The following is a 20,880-nucleotide window of genomic DNA, read 5'->3' as shown; positions in this document are numbered from 1 at the left end:
CAAACAAAAACAGAGTTTTCAATACCAATACCTTGAACCTCAAACAGTTGCCAAATTTGAGGCCAATGTTCAGGCCATAATAACCACCATAATAACAATGACGACGGTTTACGTTGCCCACCCACGTAAGTGCTAGAAGCAGGAAAGAACATCTTATCGCAGATACCAAAACGACTTAAAAAATAAAGACCTTGGCATAAAACACATGAGAGAAGCAAATGATGCAAATTTTTCCTGCCGAGAAAGAAGGTCTCCGCACGCAATAGAAAGTCACATGCACACGATCCAACGGAAATCAATATTTTTTAATTACTACAGAATGAAGATGCTCTTGCTTCTTAGCGACAACAATGTCTATCAAACGTCAGATGCAACCCAGAGATCCAACGTCAGGTTTCGATCGAAAAAAAACAACTTTGTCAAAAATTTCAAAACCTGCAAACAATATAACGAAAAACCGGATTCCAAAACTCACGTCATACAACTCTCTTTACCCAAGGATCTATGGATAACCCAAATCACACAAACCAGAGATGCCGCTATGACCTGTAGTACCAAATATGACAGCACCATTTCCTTGGCTACTCTCATCGTTTGATATTATTTTGTCCACGTATCTCATTAAAAAGGATCTTAGTATAACAAAATTACAAAACACAAAGTTTTTTATTCTCTTCAAATCACATACAGGACGTGACGTGAGAACTGACACCCAAATTAAGTTTTCAATGTGTGAAAGAAACAGTACTGCCGTTTTGATATGCAAGTAAAAACTTGCGGCTTGTCAGCGCTACAACTTTTGTTGTTTTACAGCATATTAAAAATACCAAACTAACTTAGTATGTTTATTTCATAAAATGGTACTGTTATCAGTCATTTTTCACATAGAAATGTCTACGCCCTTTTGAAAAATTGCTCATATTTTGCAGTCGGCCGGTTTCTCGTGGAAACCTTCTATATTTATTTAAAACGGAATTTATCAAGCATATTCTGTTCGTAGGACCTGATCGTTCACAGCGGTAGGACCCGTTTCCTGCCTTCCAATAAACGGACGAAGCGAACAAGGCACAAACAGCGAAACAAAAGCGGACTGTGATATAAAAGTATAAAGACACAAAGTGCGATCGATCGACCACCGCCGGCGGTGACTGAACTTGACTGTCGTGAATTTTATTTGGCGCACTTTATCACAGATAATACATGTACAACGGCGGCGGCATATGCAAAGATTGCGCTCTGCCGCAACAGGACCTAATTTCCGGTCACTCATTTACAACTCAGAAACAAACATCTGTGGTAGATATTCGCTTGATACATCAAGGGTATTGATCCCATCATACTTCGCTCGCTGATATATTTTTGTCCAACCTTTCAATCATCGGCTCGGAGCAATACTTTGTCTTAGTAACTCCTGTTTCTGTCGTCTTGTATCAATTCTTGGCTGAGATACTTAAACTAATCTGATGTAACACGGAATCTAGACTGATCTAGTCCTGTCGTTTTGTATTTTTGGGATTAGCGAGTATAGAGATGAGTTGAAGTTGGCGAGAAAATTATATTTATCTTCAGGAATCAGAACATATTTACTCGATTGGCACGTTCCCCATGATACTCAGAGATTTTGGCCCTTCCATTTCGTCTCACAACTTTCCTGATGGGAAGCGAAAAAGAGGTGAAAGAATAAAAGTAGAGATATGGAGAAAGACAACTCAAGGCAATCACAACATAAAATAATAAACAGCCTGGATTCTTCACTCCAGAAGGAATGATAAACCCTACTGATAAAACCTATAGCTGCTTACCACATTGAGTTAGGAACAATAGCATAGCCATGTGTTCGCTGTGCATAAGTTCATCTATATATGAAGAACTAAAATATTGATACTTGCATTACTGCAGGGCAATTACATATCACATAATATGAAGTTTTTAATCGGACTAGAATATTGCAATTGTGCTTGAAAAATTCATCTAATTCTTTAACATTGCCATACTCACATCCGGAAGAAATATTTCCGTTTGAACGCAAGTTTGCAAGCTATGCAAATGGTTATCATGTTCGGATGCAACCCAAGAGTGAAACTTGTGCTTTATCAAACTAATCAACAAAGGTAGAACTCATTCTGGACCAACGAAGTAAGTCGCAATGCCTATTTTACCGGAATGACCGCGTACCCATGAAAGGTAAATAACAAATGAGTTCGACATGTGATTACAAATTTCGAACTCGAGTCTGCCAAACTAAGTGCCTTTAGGGCAACATGATAGCACAGAATCGCGAAGATTTGCTTGGAATACGGTACTGTATCTACCAAGCGAATTGGATTGGTCTAATCTCATTTCACGACGCTTGGTCCTCCAACAAAGAACCGCCAGTATAAAACATTACGTATTCTTCAAAATGTCGCTCCATCCAGCAAGACAGCTATTCCTCACGAGGAGAAATTCTCACATTGAAAGTTTAAAAAAAAAATAGATTCATGTAAGTGTAAAGTCATTAGGAGCAAGTCTATAGTCATTCCAAGTAACCAAGGCCACAGTATTGTGTGGCTAGTTGCACAATCTATTGGGTTACTGTTCCCAAACCCAGTAACCTTAAGACGGTGAAAGTGCTTCTGGTTTCAGAAAACACATATAGTAACTTTATGTTCAAGAATGCCTCTAGAGTAGCAGTATGTGTTGTCGTGAATGCACCAATCATCACCAAACGAATCCAATCAAAGTTATAGCATCAAGAAGATGGTAACACTTTGATTGGATTGTCGTGACCAAGGATGCAAAATGCCTACCTTTTCTACGGCTGTAATTTTTCTGCCTACATTCTCATTTCTCTTTCGACGCTGCTGCTGTCGTTCGCTATTGCAGGACGCCCAGCGCTATACGGCAGTCTGTAAGCAAAGCAGTAACATGACAAATAAATACTGCCCCCAGTACAGCCACCAGACGCGAGCGGTACGGCTTCTCTTTCCTTATTTTACACTTTTTAATATTTTTAATCTATTCAATATTTTCAATCACAACCGACGGTAATAAATGCCCTTCGTTTACACCACGACCGGCATCATCGCTTTCGTGTGCGGGCCTCTCCCTTTGACTACGCAGAGAAAAGTGTACAAAGCGAGAAAACAAACTTTACTACGCCACACTCTCACCGAGCAGTCGGAGTACAGCAGCAAAACAAAAATGTATTCTACTGCTCTACGGGAAAATGTACTCGCTTTGGCTACCGTTCTGGCAAGAGCTGTAGTGATGCGTCACTGTAGCGGGCTGTACGGCTTGTGCAAATGTAAATATACCGAAAAAAATGTAGTTTACCAGTACCTTTGGCATCCCTGGTCGTGACCTCTCCCTACTGTCGCCACACAAGAAACCCGTATGTCAGTATTGGTCTCACAATTGATGTGTAGATGCACTGAATGTACTAGGGTTTGAGTCCCCAAGATTTGCCTAAAGCCCGTCTACATTAACCGAAGGCCATGCAAGATTTATTGATTTTGAAATCGATGTGAGCTGACCAATTTAGTGATAAGCCAAGAATTAACCCAACGTTATTAAATTGTTCTGCGGACATAATTTCAAAGAAACTGCAAATTACGAGCTCCGTTTGTTACCCTTTGTTGAGCGAAAAACATCATTATTGTTTTAATTAGATTAATATCCGACATGAAGACACATCGGACATCAAAAAGTGTGTTAATGCAAATACCGGTGACCATCATATGATAATCACCAACGAAACCATGTGCCGGAAACTCAAGCTCATTAAGTTTTCTCAACAAGCCATCGACTCCAAGCCTTTACAGAAGTGGTGACAGCACACCACCTTGAGGACATCCACTGACTCTTAGTTTAATTATTTTTTCTTGTGTTAACGATGAGCACAAAGATGGCGGTTGCTAAGCATTGCGTGTATCGTAATATATAAAAATACTCCATAACCTCGTGCTACTTCTGGAATGGATTCGAAAGACACGCTATCACATTCAATGTCAAGAAAATTTCGTTACATCTACTTTTTTATTTGATTATAGAGGTTTTAACCTTGAGGTCATTCACCACTTTTCAAATTAGAGAAATCGCTGTTGAGAAAATCTCTAACCGTATGTGAGGGGTTAGGAGTCGAACTAATATGAGCTGCATACAAGGCAATCGATTTATCAACTACGCTATGCCCGCCCCTACATCTACTTGAATGAATCGAAAAATTCGATTTTTTTTCGTGTTTTTCTGATAACTGATAATTCTGATTAACTGAAGAATCACTCTTCTTAATTTCAAAACTCTGTGTAGGTTGAATATAACACATTTTAACAATGCACACTATCGAAATGAAATTTTAAAAGCAATTATCTCAAATTCGTTTTCTTTTCCCGAAAACAACATAACGATGACCACGACAAAAACGACTTAGCGATGATTTCGGCAATCACCAAACCGACTGATTCGAAAATTTCACCTTTTGATTTCTTATTAGAATGGCTTCTTCGTGAACAACGGAATTTTTATTTTGAGTGTATATTTTAGGCCAAAAAAAACAATGTACTAAGTCATTCAAAATCAACAGACTTTTGTAAAATCCTAAAGAAAAATTGTTGATTTTTCTATCGTAGATAAACCGTTCTTGACTCATCATGACTACCGCACATGAGCTACGAAATCAGGCGATTCGTGGCAACAGCTATATCACTGTCATTATGCAAGCTTTACCAACATAAAAATTACTTAAAACATGTACTAAATATATGCGAAATATTATCACAAAAAAAAATATAAAAATGATGAAATAAGAAATCACCGAGTATACCCTAATTTGTGAGACGCAGGTGGATATAACCCCTTAATTGCCTTTGCGAAAGAAACGGTTTGAGAAGAAAGGAAGTCAGACTGATCGGTCTATAGCTCTTTGCCTCCTTATAGGCAACGCGGTTATCTTTGAGAATGAATTTGCAGTTATTTCTAGCCCTACTGCAAGACTACAAGTTTAAACTATTTTTTCCAAAATATGCTGTAGGTATCCTTTTGGAAGTAGAACTGGAATAATTCCATCTTTTCCTGGAGACTTATATGTAACCAAACTTTCAAGTGCCCATTTGATCGAAAAGATTGTCACAATTTTGAATGTTTTCAGTACACCCTTGAAAGTCATTTTCATATATTTTAGACTATGAGTAGTTCATATAAGATTTTACGGTCACCGCACCATATTCATTTCGTTTCATGTTCACAAGTTATTTGAGAACGCAATCGTATAATACTGTAAATAAGGAGGAATATATCAGGAAATAGACCTAACTAGGAAAGTCCCGAGATTAGGTGAAAAACCTGTTTTAAACGACCTAGTGGTGCGACTGTGTCTGGTCATGTTCAATATAATAGTGAAAATATCTATTACATTCCTACACTGAAAAAACTTAACACGTTAACATCATGTGTAAATCTATTGAATTATTTCAATCCACAAACATATGAAATGCACCTGGTGGCCACTTGAATATCCATTCGAGTGTGGGAAATATGGTTTTCAAATGAAATTCATGCAAACATGGTGTGAAAAGCATATCAACATCATAAGAAATATCATTGACTAAATTTTCCAAATGAAGTACACGTGAATATCACATTGTTTTACTTATAGATTTCATTGGTAGAAGAATTGGTGAAATCAATTGTTTTACATGTATAAATGCACTACATGTTTTTCATGCGAAAATCCTGTGTAAAGTTCATACTTTACGACTCGTCAATGAACATTCAATGGATAAATATGTCGTATTCACATGGAATTTGATTGAATTTAATTTGAAGCACCACATGAAATGCTTTTTAATAGATTTTGATGTAAAATTCAAAGGGAAATCATTTCTTTTACTTTTTAACATGAGAACGCACATGAAAGTGATGTTTAATTGCATATGGTTTTATCGTGTCGATTATTTTTTAGTGTATAATACTTAGCACGTATGGTGAGTGGGATACGTATTTTAAAAACCTGTTTTAATCCACCTAGCGGTGCAATTGTGCCTTTCTCATTTCTCTAAACTATGGCACGGAGGCTTTTTATGTTCAACATAATTGTGGAAATGTCCATTACATTCTTAGTACACTTTGCACTTATACACAATGGCATGCCAGCCACGAACTTGAGTTGACGGTGAAACACTTGAAATAAAAAAATATAATACTCCATTAGCCTAATCAACATTAGATCAATGTTATCTGCTTGCTAACTCATTTTGTCATGCGGGGGTGGGTATGTGAGGAGGGCGAAAGTCCCATGAACGAACGACTCCCGAGCTTAAATTGGTATGCTTTGTGATGTAGTGGTGGTTTAAAGATGATGGGGTTGAAAGGGAGGGGTATGAGGGCTGGATGGGGTGGTGGTCTGAGGGGTGATTTAAGGAGATTTTTAAAGGAGGGAAGTGAACAGTAGAAGGGGGGGGGTGTAACCCCTCTCCGTAAACAATCAACTACGCCCCTGTTAAAATCCAGAAACCTTATGAGAGTCGAAAAAAAATTTTGGATTAGGTTGACGTTTTTCAGAATGATTGCATAACCTTTCTATATGAGAAAGGCAAAAATGTGCCAAAATCCAAAAAAGTGAATCGTCGTCAAATTTTTTTTCGAGTTTGCATCAAATCTCGACGTTTCATGCACCTTGAACACATTTAACATCAAAAATAAAAATTCTATTTTTAATTTTTCCTATAGTTTATATGAGAAATTTCTGTGTGGCCGCACTCTGAAACCCGTAATTCCGGAACCAGTATTCCGATCGATCCAAAATTCAATAGCAGCCGATGGGAAGGTTGCACCTTTCATTTGAGACTAAGTTTGGGCAAATCGGTCCAGCCATCTCTGAGAAAAATGAGTGACATTATTTGACACATACGCACATACATACACACACACACATACACACACACATACACACACACATACATACATACACACACACATACAGACTTTTTCCGATCTCGACGAACTGAGTCGAATGGGATATGACACTCGGCCCTCCGGGCCGGGATTAGGTTGACGTTTTTCAGAGTGATTGCATAACCTTTCTATATGAGAAAGGCAAAAAGTATAATATTTAATTCGCCTAATCAGCATGAGTTCAATGATATCTTCATGTGATCATATTTTGAAATTCTGTGGGAATGGGTTAGGAAGTGGAGGGGGTGGGGGCTAGTAGAGTTAGAGACGAGAATATGTAACAAATTAATTATCTTATTTCGGTATGCAGGGTGGATGAAGGGAATGCTGGGATTAGGGGAGTCGAAAGAGGGGGGGGGGGGGTAGGGTAATGAAGGGGGGAGGGGTAAGGATAAGGAAGAAGGGGATGCCACACCCAACTGCATATTATATCTTCCATTTGAAACTTTGTTAGAGAAAATCGGTTCAGTCATCACTGAATAATCGATGTGACTTTAGCTGGGGAATATGCCCGGAACTTCCGGAATTGTTGATAGAGGACATTATATTCAAAGAATGTTTGATTGGCAATCAGTGGTTTAGACCCGCGAATCGAAGTAATTTGGTGACAATTTCAATGGATGTTTAGCCTCTGAGGTATTACGATTGTTACGGTTTATATGGGAAATTCCAGTGTGACCTTACTAACCAACATGTAACTTCAGAACCAAAAGTCAGAATCGAATGAAATTCAACAGTAGTTGATATCTTTCATTTGAAATCAAGTTTGTAAAAATCGATCAAGAATTTGCTGGGAAATGAGTGTGATATTAGTTTAGGAACTTGATGAGTTCCCCAGGGGTATCAAGAACCGTCTTATGTGGCCAATGTGGTCAAAGCTGCTTTGAATGATCATTATTGATATAGACCAGCAAATTCAAGTAATGTTAGATCCATTTCAATATGTATTACAACATTCGGACATCTTGGTGGTACCAGTTGATATGGGAATTTGCTGTGTGACCGCACTCTTCAACCCGTAACTCCGGAACCGTAAAACGGATCAACTAAAAATTGAATAGCAGCTTAGGGGAGCGTTATATCGTTCATAAGTTTGTGAAAATCGGTTCAGCCATATCTGAGAAAATTGGGTTTAAATGACACACACATACACATACATACACCCACAGACATTTTCCGATCTCGATGAACTGAATCGAATGGTATATGACACTCGGCCCTCCGGGCCTTGGTTAAATCATCGATTTTTAGAGTGATTGCATAGCCTTTCTTTAAATGAGAAAGGCAAAAACATGGCTAATGAAAAACTCAACCATTTTATCAATATCCAAAAACTTTCTACCAGCCGTGCGGTTTTCACAGCGCAAACCATCCAAACATCGTCGAAAGTAGCGCATGCGGAGGCGCACAGAATGAGACATTTTCGACTATGAGTAATTTTAGAATTCCTAAATATAATTAATGATATACATATCACTAAAACGAAACGCCCAAACAGCATAAGCCGTGAAAACATAATCTACACAACTTCCTCGATAAACATCCCGGCTGTCATCGGTTTAAAACGAACGTTGAGCCAGGTTCAGAAAGTGCGCAGCCATCATCCGTCCACCAGCTAGTTCTAATCTATTTATAATTTTCAGCGCCACAATGACGCTCAGTTTTTCCCGAACCAACAGTGTGGCGTCCCGTGGGTGGTTGGCAACGATCTCTTATCAAATTCAACGGAACGATTGAATCCGCTTTCCGCTTAACGCCCGGAAACCTTCGGCGCTCTTGCAAATTGTAACGTTTAAGCCGGTTCAACCCGTACTAGAAATTTTCCGCCGACTTAACCATGTCACTCTCGGGGCAATCTCACTTGACAGCCACCCTCCTTGAAATCCGATCCGAAAACATCTGAAATTTCACAAAAACCAACCACTCTGTCGTCCGGCGAGGGTGACGAGCGCCATCAGTTTGTCGTCAATGATAAAAGCAAAAGTGCCCTCGCAGAGGGAAATAAACTACAAACATCACACCGTCACCGTTAGATTTATGACCCCATTTTCAAGCGTTTTGCTGCCTCGCTCAATGTGCTGTGCTAGTTGGGGCTTGACGACAGCATGTCATCCGCATTTTATGGATGCAACAAAAGTGGCAGCCTACCATTGAATGACGAGAACTGGCAGTGAAAGGCCAGATAAATAGAACCAGCTGATTGCGCAAACTCTTCAGCACTTAATCTACACGCGCGACAAGTGGAAGGATAACACTCAAAACGGACGCACCGCTGCTGTCGGTCATGAACCTTAACGTGTTAAATGCCGAAAACAAACGCAGGTAAAAATAGTCCGGTCATATTTCGAACTGTGAGAAATAAATCAATGGACAGCGGGAAACTGGACGCACTGAAATCAGAGTTCTTTGTTCTGCACTCATTTTCAAGCTGCGGCGATAAATTGTCAAATTAAGGGGTAGTTACTTCGAGGAAACGGACTACTGCGATACTGATCGACAACGGAACTAACAAATTGCTTTGTGTTTTTATATGTTGCTGTGTGCTTCAACTAATATTTCTTTGCGTTGCAGATGATAAAGCGCCATCTAAAGCTTCGAATATGTTGAAATTATTCCAGACATCATGAAATTCGAACTTTAAAAATGAAATGCTTAACATTATTCGGGGTTTATACCAAGTAAACATTTACACACACGATGACAATGCTACACAAATCATCACTTCTCAGTAGAACAGCTGTAGTTAGTTTCAAACTGTTGCGAAAGTTGTCAAGGTAGCAACCGTACTTTACAGCAGTACGGCCAGGTCCCAAACCAGAACAAAGATGAAAGATTCCCAAAAACCCAACCAAGTTCCTCCTCACCAACACGATTGATCGCACTTCAGCGCATGCATGTTGCCTTCCGGGCAGGACCGCTTCTCGCGAAATGTCAACTTCTGTCTCTATCACACCTTTTCCCATCTCGATCTTCTTCTTCTACTTCTTCTTCTTCTTCTTTTCTATGTTCTCGTTCTTCAACAGCGCAACATGTTCGCGTGCGCCCTCCCAGTATCTTCCAGAGTTGCGTACAATCTTTCTCCGTGTTGCGCTGCTGCTGCGCACCGCCGCGGAAGTTCTACGCCCCCAAGGCGGTACCCAAACACAAGAAGGTCGCGAAAGAAACACAAAGGCTGCTCGCGGCCATGAAAATTCGCAAGCCAGGCAAACAGTTCAAAGTCTACACGATGCACCAGCAAAAAGGTACAGTTCTGGTTGTCAATGTCAGAGCCGGAAGCTATTATGATATTGATGTTAGAGACCTTTTAGTAAACTGCGTTGGATAGAGTAGCTGCCGTGCGGGGGCAGTGCGACTCGTGTTTTATGGGAACACTCTTGCATCAAGGGTCAACTCGAAGGCACGCAGCACCCTTGGAAGCTACTCTTACCACAGTTTAGGGTCACATACAACACAAGTACACACATACACACAATAGACGTACTCGCAATTGAACATATGACATGACGGGCTTTACCTTTCCGGTTTCTATTTTCTTGATCGCTTGAGGTTTTTGTGTGGCGAAGGTTGTGTGCAAAAACTAATCCAGGTGTTTGGCGTGACATAATTTTAACTACACAGGCACGGTTTTAGCTGCTTTGTTGATGTTGATGCTGAAAGTTGACCCCGCTAACGCAATACATATTGGGGGTTTTGGAGACGAAACCCCAACTTCCCGTATTTTTTAAGCAGTAACTATTCAAATAGTAAGATTTTTTTATAAAATGGTAAAAATCATTATTTATCGAAAGGTAATTCCAGAATTATAGTATTTTATGTATTTTCCCCTCATTTATTCCCATAGTGACAACGGTAAAAACTTCAATCGCAGTAAGCAGGGGTCAAAAATTGTCCAAATGATGTATATTTTGTTATTTGAGCTTACCCTCGACATATATCACAATATAAAGGGGCGAGGCGACTGCCTTTGCGTATTAATAAAAATTGTCCTAGTGTAGACGAATTTCGCGCTAAATCGTAGTCAGATTTGGCAGTACCCTCGCAGATTTTAATGAAACTTTCTGTGCATGTATACTTTGTCACAAAAAGCCACTTTGCATACTTTCTTTTTCCAAAAATGATCTGTCTTTTGAAAAGGGTCAAACTTTTCTTACCAATTTCTTTTCAAATGGCTATAGTCTAAAAATGACAAATCCTACACCAAAATGTAGTACGAGTGATTTTCACAAATTTAGTCAAATTTTTGAATAAAAATATTGAAAAAATTCTTCATCGACTCCTACTCAGATAAAAATCGTTTTTTAAAATTCAATGTCAATTTACAACAAAAACATCTTTGATTTGGATGAAATGTTCCCTACCTACCGTTAAAAATTTAAGTTAAGCACTTTCAAGGGCAAAAAGTTATTTGCGAAAAACTTTTTCTTGTCCAAACTGATATTTTTTTCAGTATATTTTGCCAAATTTTGACGGTAGGTAGAGAACATAATTACCTAACTTGGAACAATATTTCATTCAAATCAAAGATGGGTTCTTTTGTAAATCGACTTTAAATTTTTAAATCGATTTTTATCAGTGTAGGAGTCGATGAAGATTTTTTTCAATATTTTATTAAAAAAAAATGACTATTTTTGTGAAAATTACTTCTACAACATTTTTGTTTTGTAGGATTTGTAATTTTTAGACTATAGTCATTTGAAAAAAGCGATAAAAAAAAGTTTGACCCTTTTCAAAAGACAGCCTATAGATCATTTTTGAAAAAACAAGGTATGCAAAGTGGCTTTTGAGACAAAGTTCTCATGTACAACTAACCAATTCGTATCATTAGTTGGATCGATCGTAGATTTTGAAAATTTAAATTTTTTGTATAAGTGCGGACAAATATCAACTTCAAACTAAAAAATACACGTCGAAAGTGAAACTGCGAGTTATTCGCAGTAAGCATACCGCCAGTATATTAGCTTACTATCTGTTGCTATTGCTATCTCCATTTCAGTCATTCAGAGTTCACTGTTAATTGAATAAGAATTTCTGCATAATGCTATATTTGTCCTTAGTGGAGAAAAATTAAGGCAAAAGCTATTTTTCCCCAGTAAGGAGAAAATGTTTTTAAACCACATCATGGCAATGATGGAGCTAAGCTAGCGACAAACTGGCGCTAGCTTAGTCCTGTCATTAAGTTAGTGTCGGATTCTGATGAAACGAAATCGATGCGCAAATTCCTTAACTAATTTAGTTATAGGTTTTGTGCTCTTAGGGCGAAAATGGGTTTAAAACAATTTTCTCCTTAGTGAAAAAAAAAGATTTTACCTAAATGTTTCTCTACTAAGGACAAATATAGCATAGTGCATAGTGCATTGACTAGCTAAGCAAAACGACTTGACTAATTCTCATTAGCTTAATCAAAACTCTTTTACATGTGGTACATCCACAGGACTAGTAGTTTGCCCAGAACCACAAATAGTGTTTTCGTTTTTTGGACCTAGCATCAACTGGGCGCTAACCTAGTCCTGCCATTAAGTTAGTTCCGGATTCTGACGAGACGAAGTCGAAACGCAAATTCTAATTAACTAGTTTATTTAGAAACTTCTGAACAGTGGACTTTTGAAAACTAACCTCACATTAGCACTGTCTCAGCATATGGAAGTGAACCATTCCAATGAACCACATGCAAATGACAACAACTCCGACAAATAAAAATAAATGCATAGAGAATAGAGGTAACTTCTAATGTTCTTTATCATATGGTTATTATTTTGAATATGTTGATGATTTACGTCGTTTTGAAAACTTTTGGCGACATCCGGTTACCAAAAAAGCAAAGAAAACTATTATCAATACGGATGCCATATGAAAGGTAGTAGGCTGTAGGTGACGAAAATTGATGATTGACACCATTTTAAAAAGCATTATGTCGACTTCCGATTACCACAAAACAATGCAAATTATCACCAATATGCTTGTCATATGAAAGGCGAAACTTGAGTAAACGACGTAAAGTGATGAATTTAGTCGTTATTAAATCAAAGAGTTCACCAGCACTTTTGAGCAGGGTTGCCACTATTTTTCAAAAAAAATCTGGCAATTCAACAAAAAATGTCTGGCCAAATCTGTCACTTGACGGCGACCTCAAAGTCATCGAAATTTGGCATACACTTTGGTTTTCATAGAACGAGTATTGATAGATAATTGTTTAGGAGTATGAGACTTAGATTTCCAAAATTTGTTGAAAATTAAAAAAATCTGGAGAGATTTTATTTTTGCTGGACGCCCAAAAAAACTATGGCTGTGTCCGATAAATCTGACATAATGCGACCCCCGCGGGGTGTAACTTAGAATCCAGAATATCTGAAAAAACCGGAAAAAATTAAAAAATGTGGCAGAATATCTGGCTTGGACAAATGTCTGTTCAGTTTGGAAAAATTTGGAAAATTCCAGATAAATCTGGAACATTGGCAACGCTGCTCTTGACACATCTTGTTTCATATTGTTATGATAAGATGGTTTGCAATTGAAGTCTAAATTAAAGATTTTCTGTTACTACAAATCTTTAGAGTGCTCATTATTATGCGTAGAATTCAAAACCGGGTGATGGAAATGTGTTATTTGGAAACCTAACGTAACTACTTTTGGTTACCGCATTGTACCACTTTATCATTTGGTCATTGATAAGTCAGGTCGCAAAAGCTCAAAAAGTGAAATAATGATAGCACTGGATAAAGAACTTCTTCAGCTACATTCTTCTTCTGCCAGAACTGGAATACATTACGATTAGCAAGAATTGCAATGTCGCTTTGTCCGGTCTGACTTAACACCGACCATTGTTGTTGAGAATTATGTTTCTGTAGAAATATGTTTGTAAATATCACAGTTTGCCATATTTTCTCGAGAATGTGTATCTGACTCCAGAACAAGCTGCTACATCAAATCAGTTGTCGAGAACTATACGTTCATGAATGGCAAGCGGAAGTTGTTATCTTGACATTCAAAATTACTTCAAACATCGATTTTCGTCATCTGCTTCCCCCTTTCACAAGAACTCCATTGTTTCATAAAGTTTCCGAAGGTCATTATATGCAGAAGTCGTTGTCTTAAATTTCAAAATGGCTTCAGTCATCAATTTCCGTCATCTCCTGACCACCACCTTTCACATCATACCCATATTGATGGTGGTTTTCACTGTTCACAGGTCCATTGAAAGTATCTTTTCATTTGACAGGATCAAACGAACAATGTTGAATATGAACTGCGGCTCAATTGAAAGCGACGGTGAGTGAAGAGCAATAAACTGAACATCAGCTCAATAGCAAATGAATGTTGCCATAGCCGATTGATTGGCTGCTTGCATTCAGTTGCGAAAGTTTATTGCACCGAATTCTTCGACTTGTCTTAATTTAATGGAAGTAATAAGCCGATTCTTTTGACGCTGTGTTTTCACTGTTTAATCCCCTAAAAGTGGAAAATTGTTTCAAATTTTCTTTTTGGCCTATCTAATGCGATAAAAACTTCTTTATCGACTTGGAAAAACAAAAGATATTAACATTGGAAATCGAATAGGTATTCTTGAGCGGATCAACTATAAACTTAGAACGGAAGACTAGTGCTAGGTAGGCTCACCTGAAAATGATCGGAAGGAAATGCGGGGAAACTTTTGCCATATGCATGCTAGAAATCAAGTGTTCTACCCGAGTAGAGCACAACTTTTTCCACATTTATTTGTGATTATGCTCATATGGGTCTCTTCTACTCTAGTTTTCCGTGCTAAATTTATAACTGAGCCGCTCTAGAATAACTATCCGACTTTCAATTTTCATACCGTTCCTGTCTCCTAGGCTTGAATTTTCTGAAGATGACCAATAATATCGATAAAGTAGAATTTACTTCACGAACAACTTTGCTAAAGGCACCAATCACTGCCATAAATAAATTCAAATTTATAGCATTCGTTTCAAACATCCATTCTGAACTCTGGGCTTTAGACTCAAAACTGTGGATTCCCAACTCTGGAATCTGAACTCTGAACTCTGGACTCTAGATCTTGGCTCTGTACTCTGAACTCTGAACTCTGGACTTTGGACTCTCTACTCTGGACTGAGGGCTGTGGGCTCTGAACTCTGGGCTCTGCACTCTGGATTCTGGACTCTGTACTCGGGACGCGGGACGCAGGACTCGGGACTCAGAAAGCGAGACTCTGGACTCAAGACACCGGGCTCTGGACTCCGCACTTTGGAATCTTGGCTCTAGATTGTGGAGATTCTACTCTGGGCTCTGCTCCTTGAATTCGAGACTTTAAACTTTTGATGGAGGTATCTGTAGTTTAGACTGGACAATGGACTGGACTCTGGACTCTGAGCCTTTGGAACCTAGGCTCCGCACTGTGGACTATGGGCTCTCGACTGTGCGCATTATACTCTGAACTATGGACATAGAACTCGATACTGGACTCTAAGTTCTGTCCACTGAACCCTGAGCTCTGTATTCTGGGTTAGAGATTCCGGACTACTGACTCCAGAACCTAGATTCTTAAGTAGCGACACTGGACTCTGTACTTTGAATTCAGGAGTGTAGGTTCTCGGCTCTGAACTCTGGGATGTGGGCTCTGAATTCTGAGTCATGAACTCAGCTTTCTGAACATTAAAAATTAAATTCCAGAAGAGAGCATGTAATATTTTTTCTAGACTCCTTGTCCAATTTTCTTCAAAATCCATCTAGCGGTTTGATTCTAGAGTAAATAGAACCGGAGATATGATCAAAAGAAAATCAAGGATTTTGGCAATTTGCCAAAACGGGGGGTGCTCCCATGACCCGAGGGGTGGTTCAATTGACACAAAAATGTGGGTTTTTATATATTGGCCCTAGATGAATAATTCCTCCAAATTTGTTTCAAATCCGTGAAGGTCGATTTCAGGTTTGCATCTTTTTTTGATCACTTCGCGTGGAATGACCCATATATTTTTTGCATAAACTAGTTTTTCCACGAAAAGTGCAAAGATTAGTATTCTTGATTTCAGGAGCTTGGTTACTGTTTTCCTTATCGGATCGGATTACTTTACGAAATCTTGATTTGTTTCATGAATTTATGAGCGGTTTATTTCCGCGTAGACTCCAGACTATGGTCTCTAGAATCTGCTCTTCGATCTACGGACTCCGGACTCCAGACTCTGGAATCTGGACTCAAGACTCTGGACTCTGGACTCTGGACTTTGGACTCTGGACTCTGGACTCTGGACTCTGGACTCTGGACTCTGGACCCTGGACTCTGGACTCTGGACTCTGGACTCTGGACTCTGGACTCTGGACTCTGGACTCTGGACTCTGGACTCTGGACTCTGGACTCTGAACTCTGAACTCTGAACTCTGAACTCTGGACTCTGGAATCTGGAATCTGGACTCTGGAATCTGGACTCTGGAATCTGGACTCTGGAATCTGGACTCTGGAATCTGGACTCTGGAATCTGGACTCTGGAATCTGGACTCTGGAATCTGGACTCTGGAATCTGGACTCTGGAATCTGGACTCTGCACTCTGGACTCTGGACTCTGGACTCTGGACTCTGGACTCTGGACTCTGGACTCTGGACTCTGGACTCTGGACTCTGGACTCTGGACTCTGGACTCTGGACTCTGGACTCTGGGGACTCTGGACTCTGGGGACTCTGGACTCTGGACTCTGGGGACTCTGGACTCTGGACTCTGGACTCTGGACTCTGGACTCTGGGGACTCTGGACTCTGGACTCTGGACTCTGGACTCCGAACTCTGGACTCTGGACTCTGGACTCTGGACTCTAGACTCTGGACTCTGGACTCTGGACTCTGGACTCTGGACTCTGGACTCTGGACTCTGGACTCTGGACTCTGGACTCTGGACTCTGGACTCTGGACTCTGGACTCTGGACTCTGGACTCTGGACTCTGGACTCTGGACTCTGGACTCTGGACTCTGGACTCTGGACTCTGGACTCTGGACTCTGGACTCTGGACTCTGGACTCTGGACTCTGGACTCTGGACTCTGGACTCTGGACTCTGGACTCTGGACTCTGGACTCTGGACTCTGGACTCTGGACTCTGGACTCTAGACTCTGGACTCTGGACTCTCGACTCTGGACTCTCGACTCTGGACTCTCGACTCTGGACTCTCGACTCTGGACTCTCGACTCTGGACTCTGGACTCTGGACTCTGGACTCTGGAGTCGGGACAAGATACAGGACCCTGGACTCTGGAGTCGGGACTCTGGACTAGAGATTGTGAATTCTGGACTCGACACCATGAACTCTGAAATGCGAAATCGGGACTCTGAACCTGAATTCCTGGAACCTGGACTCCGGAATATGAATTTTGCGCACCGGGTTGTGGACTAAACTCTGCCCCTCTGGTCATAGAACTCGGGATTCCGGACTCCGAAAACTGGACTATTATTCTGGAGTTTCTACTCTGGAGTCTGCACCTTAAATTCCGGATTTTTGGTTGTGGTATCTGATGTTTGAACTGGACATTGAAATGGACTCTGAGCTCAAGACTCTGGGCTGTGGACGCTTGAATCAGGACTCTGAACGCTGGACTCTGGACTATGGACTCACCACACTGCACTCAGAGCTTTCGAATTTTGACTCTGGACTCCGGACTCTGAGCTTTGGAAAGGAGATTGTGAACCCTAGACTCTAAACCATGAGCTCTGAACTGCGAAATCGGGACTCTGAACCCAAATTCCTGCAACCTGGACTCCGGAATTTGAATTTAGCAATCCGGGCTCTCGACTCTAAACTCTATCCCCTGATCATAAAGTTCAGAACTGTGGACTTTGAATTCTGGACTATTGATTTTGGAGATTCTACTCAGGACTGATATTGGACTGGGCTTTGGTCACTGGACTCTAGACTCTGAACTCTGCACAGAGAACTCGAGGCTCTGAACTCTAAAATCAAGTCTCTGGACCATGAACCCTGCATTCCGGGCTCTGGACCCTAGGTTCTGTTCACTGAACGCCGAACTCTGAATTCTGGAGTCTGGGTTTGACATTCCGTACTACAGACTTTAGAACTTGGATTCTAAAGATGCGACTCTGAACTCTGTACTTTGGATTCGGGAGTGTAGATTCTAGGCTCTAAACCGTGAACTGTAGACTCTGGGCTCTGAGTTCGGGATTTCGGGTCATGAGCTCAGAATTCTGCACCTTAGACCCTAAGCTATGTGCTTTAGACTTTGTACGCTGGATTCTTGATACTGAACTTTGAGTCACGAACTTGGAACACAGGAATTTAGATATTTAACTCGGTGCACTCGACTCTGGCTTTTGAACCCTTAGTAATGAGCTCTGAACTCTTCATACTGAGCTGAGTGTTCGTCACTTTGGACTTCGGTCCCTGGACTCTGGATCTGATCCAAACTCTCCATTCTGGACTCTAGATTCAGGGCTCAGAACTCTTGAAAGTGGACTATAAACTAAGGACTCTATACGTACGGACTATGGACCCTATACGTAAAAATTTTCACAATAAACTTGGGCCTCTTATCTCCGATTGATGACCCTACCTGTGAATCAACAGTTGATTGGTCGTCATACCTACATAACAGTGGTCACAATTGATACATGGTCTTTTCTAAAAGATTTTGTTTTTCACATCTCAGAACGAGAATCGTTGGGTCTCAGTAACAAAGATCTGCCAATCTATTTGTTGCTTGTATCATTTTCGTATTTGAAAAGATTCTTGTGTATTATTTTTCTGATTGATAGGGTAACTGAACTGATCCACTGATAAATGGTGAAGGCTTGTATATAGGTGCTTCTGACGGGTCGATGATATTTGCCAGGTTCAGTTTTAATTATAGCAACATGTGGTGGCAGATGTTTGAGAATTAGTTGTTTCTAAAACGTTTGATGATGACCTGTTTCTGTTGTTCGACACAGCGAGCGATGCAGGGTTTAGGAGCCCGATCAATGAAGTTGGTAGATAACGAACACGATGAGTAAAAACAGTGTAAGTGTAGATCGTACTCTACAATATGTCGATACAATACCATCCGAACTACATTATTTGTCGACGAACTTTTATGCCCCATAGCGATGACACTTGATTTTTATCCTCTGAAAACTGACTTCTCAGGACTACTCCAAGAATTCTGTGACTTTGTTGATTCTTATCGATTGAATCTTCGTGTTCCTTTATGTTTATACATATGCAATTCTATCATTGTCTTTTCAATAGAAAAATGTAGACTCTGAAGAAGACCAAATCCACGGATCGAAACGCTGGTGCAGGCAACAAACTATCAAAACATTTTTTTACTGTGACGCACAACCGAAAGTTTCTCTAGATTGCATGACAAAATGTCGAAGCATTCCAATTTCCAGAGATAGAATACACAAAATTTGATTAATTTAGAGAACATAAATTACTTTGGTTTTTCGATGAATTAGTTTCTAAATGAAATTAGACGAATTGTGTTCCATTTTCTCATGCCCCGTCAATAGTATCGATAGACTAAATCAATTCTACGACATCCATCTAATCTGACACTTCGATTGAACAAATCTCACAAAGCAATACATATTTTTTTATTGAAGTTCGAGAACTCGACCTATATTTTGGAACAAATCATCGCGGTAATCTTAAATTCGGTTTCGATTCCACGCCATTCTATTTCAAATTTGAAACAGTGCGATGCCTCAGTCCAGGATGATTAATTATGAGCCGTACTATTTAAAGTTTTCAGAACAGTTTAGCCAGAGTGAACCAATCAATAAACTCTAAATAAGAGACAGAAAATAGAGTTGCGATATTCTTTTAAAATTTTGTTAGGACTATATTGGAAATAAGCTATCCACATTCATTTGCGTCGTACGCGCGTATATGTGATGGTTGCACTGTGATCATCGCAGCATGCCGTGCGCTTGATTGTCATTGTTGGTTTGTTTACCTTTTAGTACGGTTTTAATTTTTCGATTTCAGAACATCGCTCATTGAAAATGAAGTGGAAATTACGGTTTTGGACACATTGACAAGTGAAAAGGGTGTAATTATAATAAAGTTGTCGAACCACTTTGGAATACATCACGCAAGTGTAAAATCCATTATAAACAAGTCCGGGGAACACTATTCTTTGGATGAACTGCCAGGAAGTGACAGTAAAATTTGGATCTTCGAACTCGTTACTGTAATAGAAATTTGTAGTTCTAATTAGGAAGAATAAATCGATGTCGATACGATATTTTGACAAAAAAAATGGGAAAACAAGATTCCCGTTGTAATGTGTATATTTTGATGTGATTTGGTTGATTTCTAGAACGGTATATCGATGTCCTGACGTAATGTATTGCATTTGTATATTAACGGGCATTTTGATAGACAAGGTTTCCAAGAAATTTTGCACGATAAATGATTCACCTAGAACTCATTCGGTGGCATTAATTATATCTAACAAGCGAAGTGTAGAAACTAGACAACAATTATAATAGATCCCATTTTGTACCGCAACAAATTACTCGAAGCAACGCTAGCTCGTCCCGTCATAAAGGTATTCCATTTGGCCGCGCTCCAACTCGCCAGGCAAAACACGGCTTCCTTATATTCGCCTTCAACAATTGAGTCACGCTTTGCATATCCCACGGCCATGCGGTGACCATCATATACACTCAGGTGCTCGGCCGACACCAGGGAAGCGCTCCCCGCAGGGCATTTTGTTACAGAAATAGATTTTCCATTACACACTACCTGCCTCATCCCGGTCTAGGGTAATGAAAATCGAAAAACTAAATACACGCCTCAATTGATTACACATCCACTCGGATTGTTTTGCACCGAGCATACAGGTGTGAACGATAGAGAAACGTTCATGTTCCTCGTCCTCTTCGCCTCACTTTCCTAAAGGTCCAGAGTTCGCGCAAAGTGTAACGCCAAAAAGACATGCTGTTCTCATTAGGCATAGCACATTCTATAAATTCTAGTTTCGCG

General features: G+C 39.9%; 1 protein-coding gene across 3 annotated transcripts in view; it reads left to right on the top strand.

Annotated features, from left to right (window-relative positions):
* Positions 1-20,880, top strand: part of LOC131693376 (titin) — a 140,329-nt gene that overhangs the window by 96,898 nt on the left and 22,551 nt on the right. The window lies entirely within an intron of this gene.

The sequence above is a fragment of the Topomyia yanbarensis genome, chromosome 3, assembly GCF_030247195.1.
Source record: "Topomyia yanbarensis strain Yona2022 chromosome 3, ASM3024719v1, whole genome shotgun sequence".
Taxonomy (NCBI): domain Eukaryota; kingdom Metazoa; phylum Arthropoda; class Insecta; order Diptera; family Culicidae; genus Topomyia; species Topomyia yanbarensis.
Note: the sequence above shows the minus strand (reverse complement) of the source record. Positions and strands in the feature narration are given on the sequence as shown.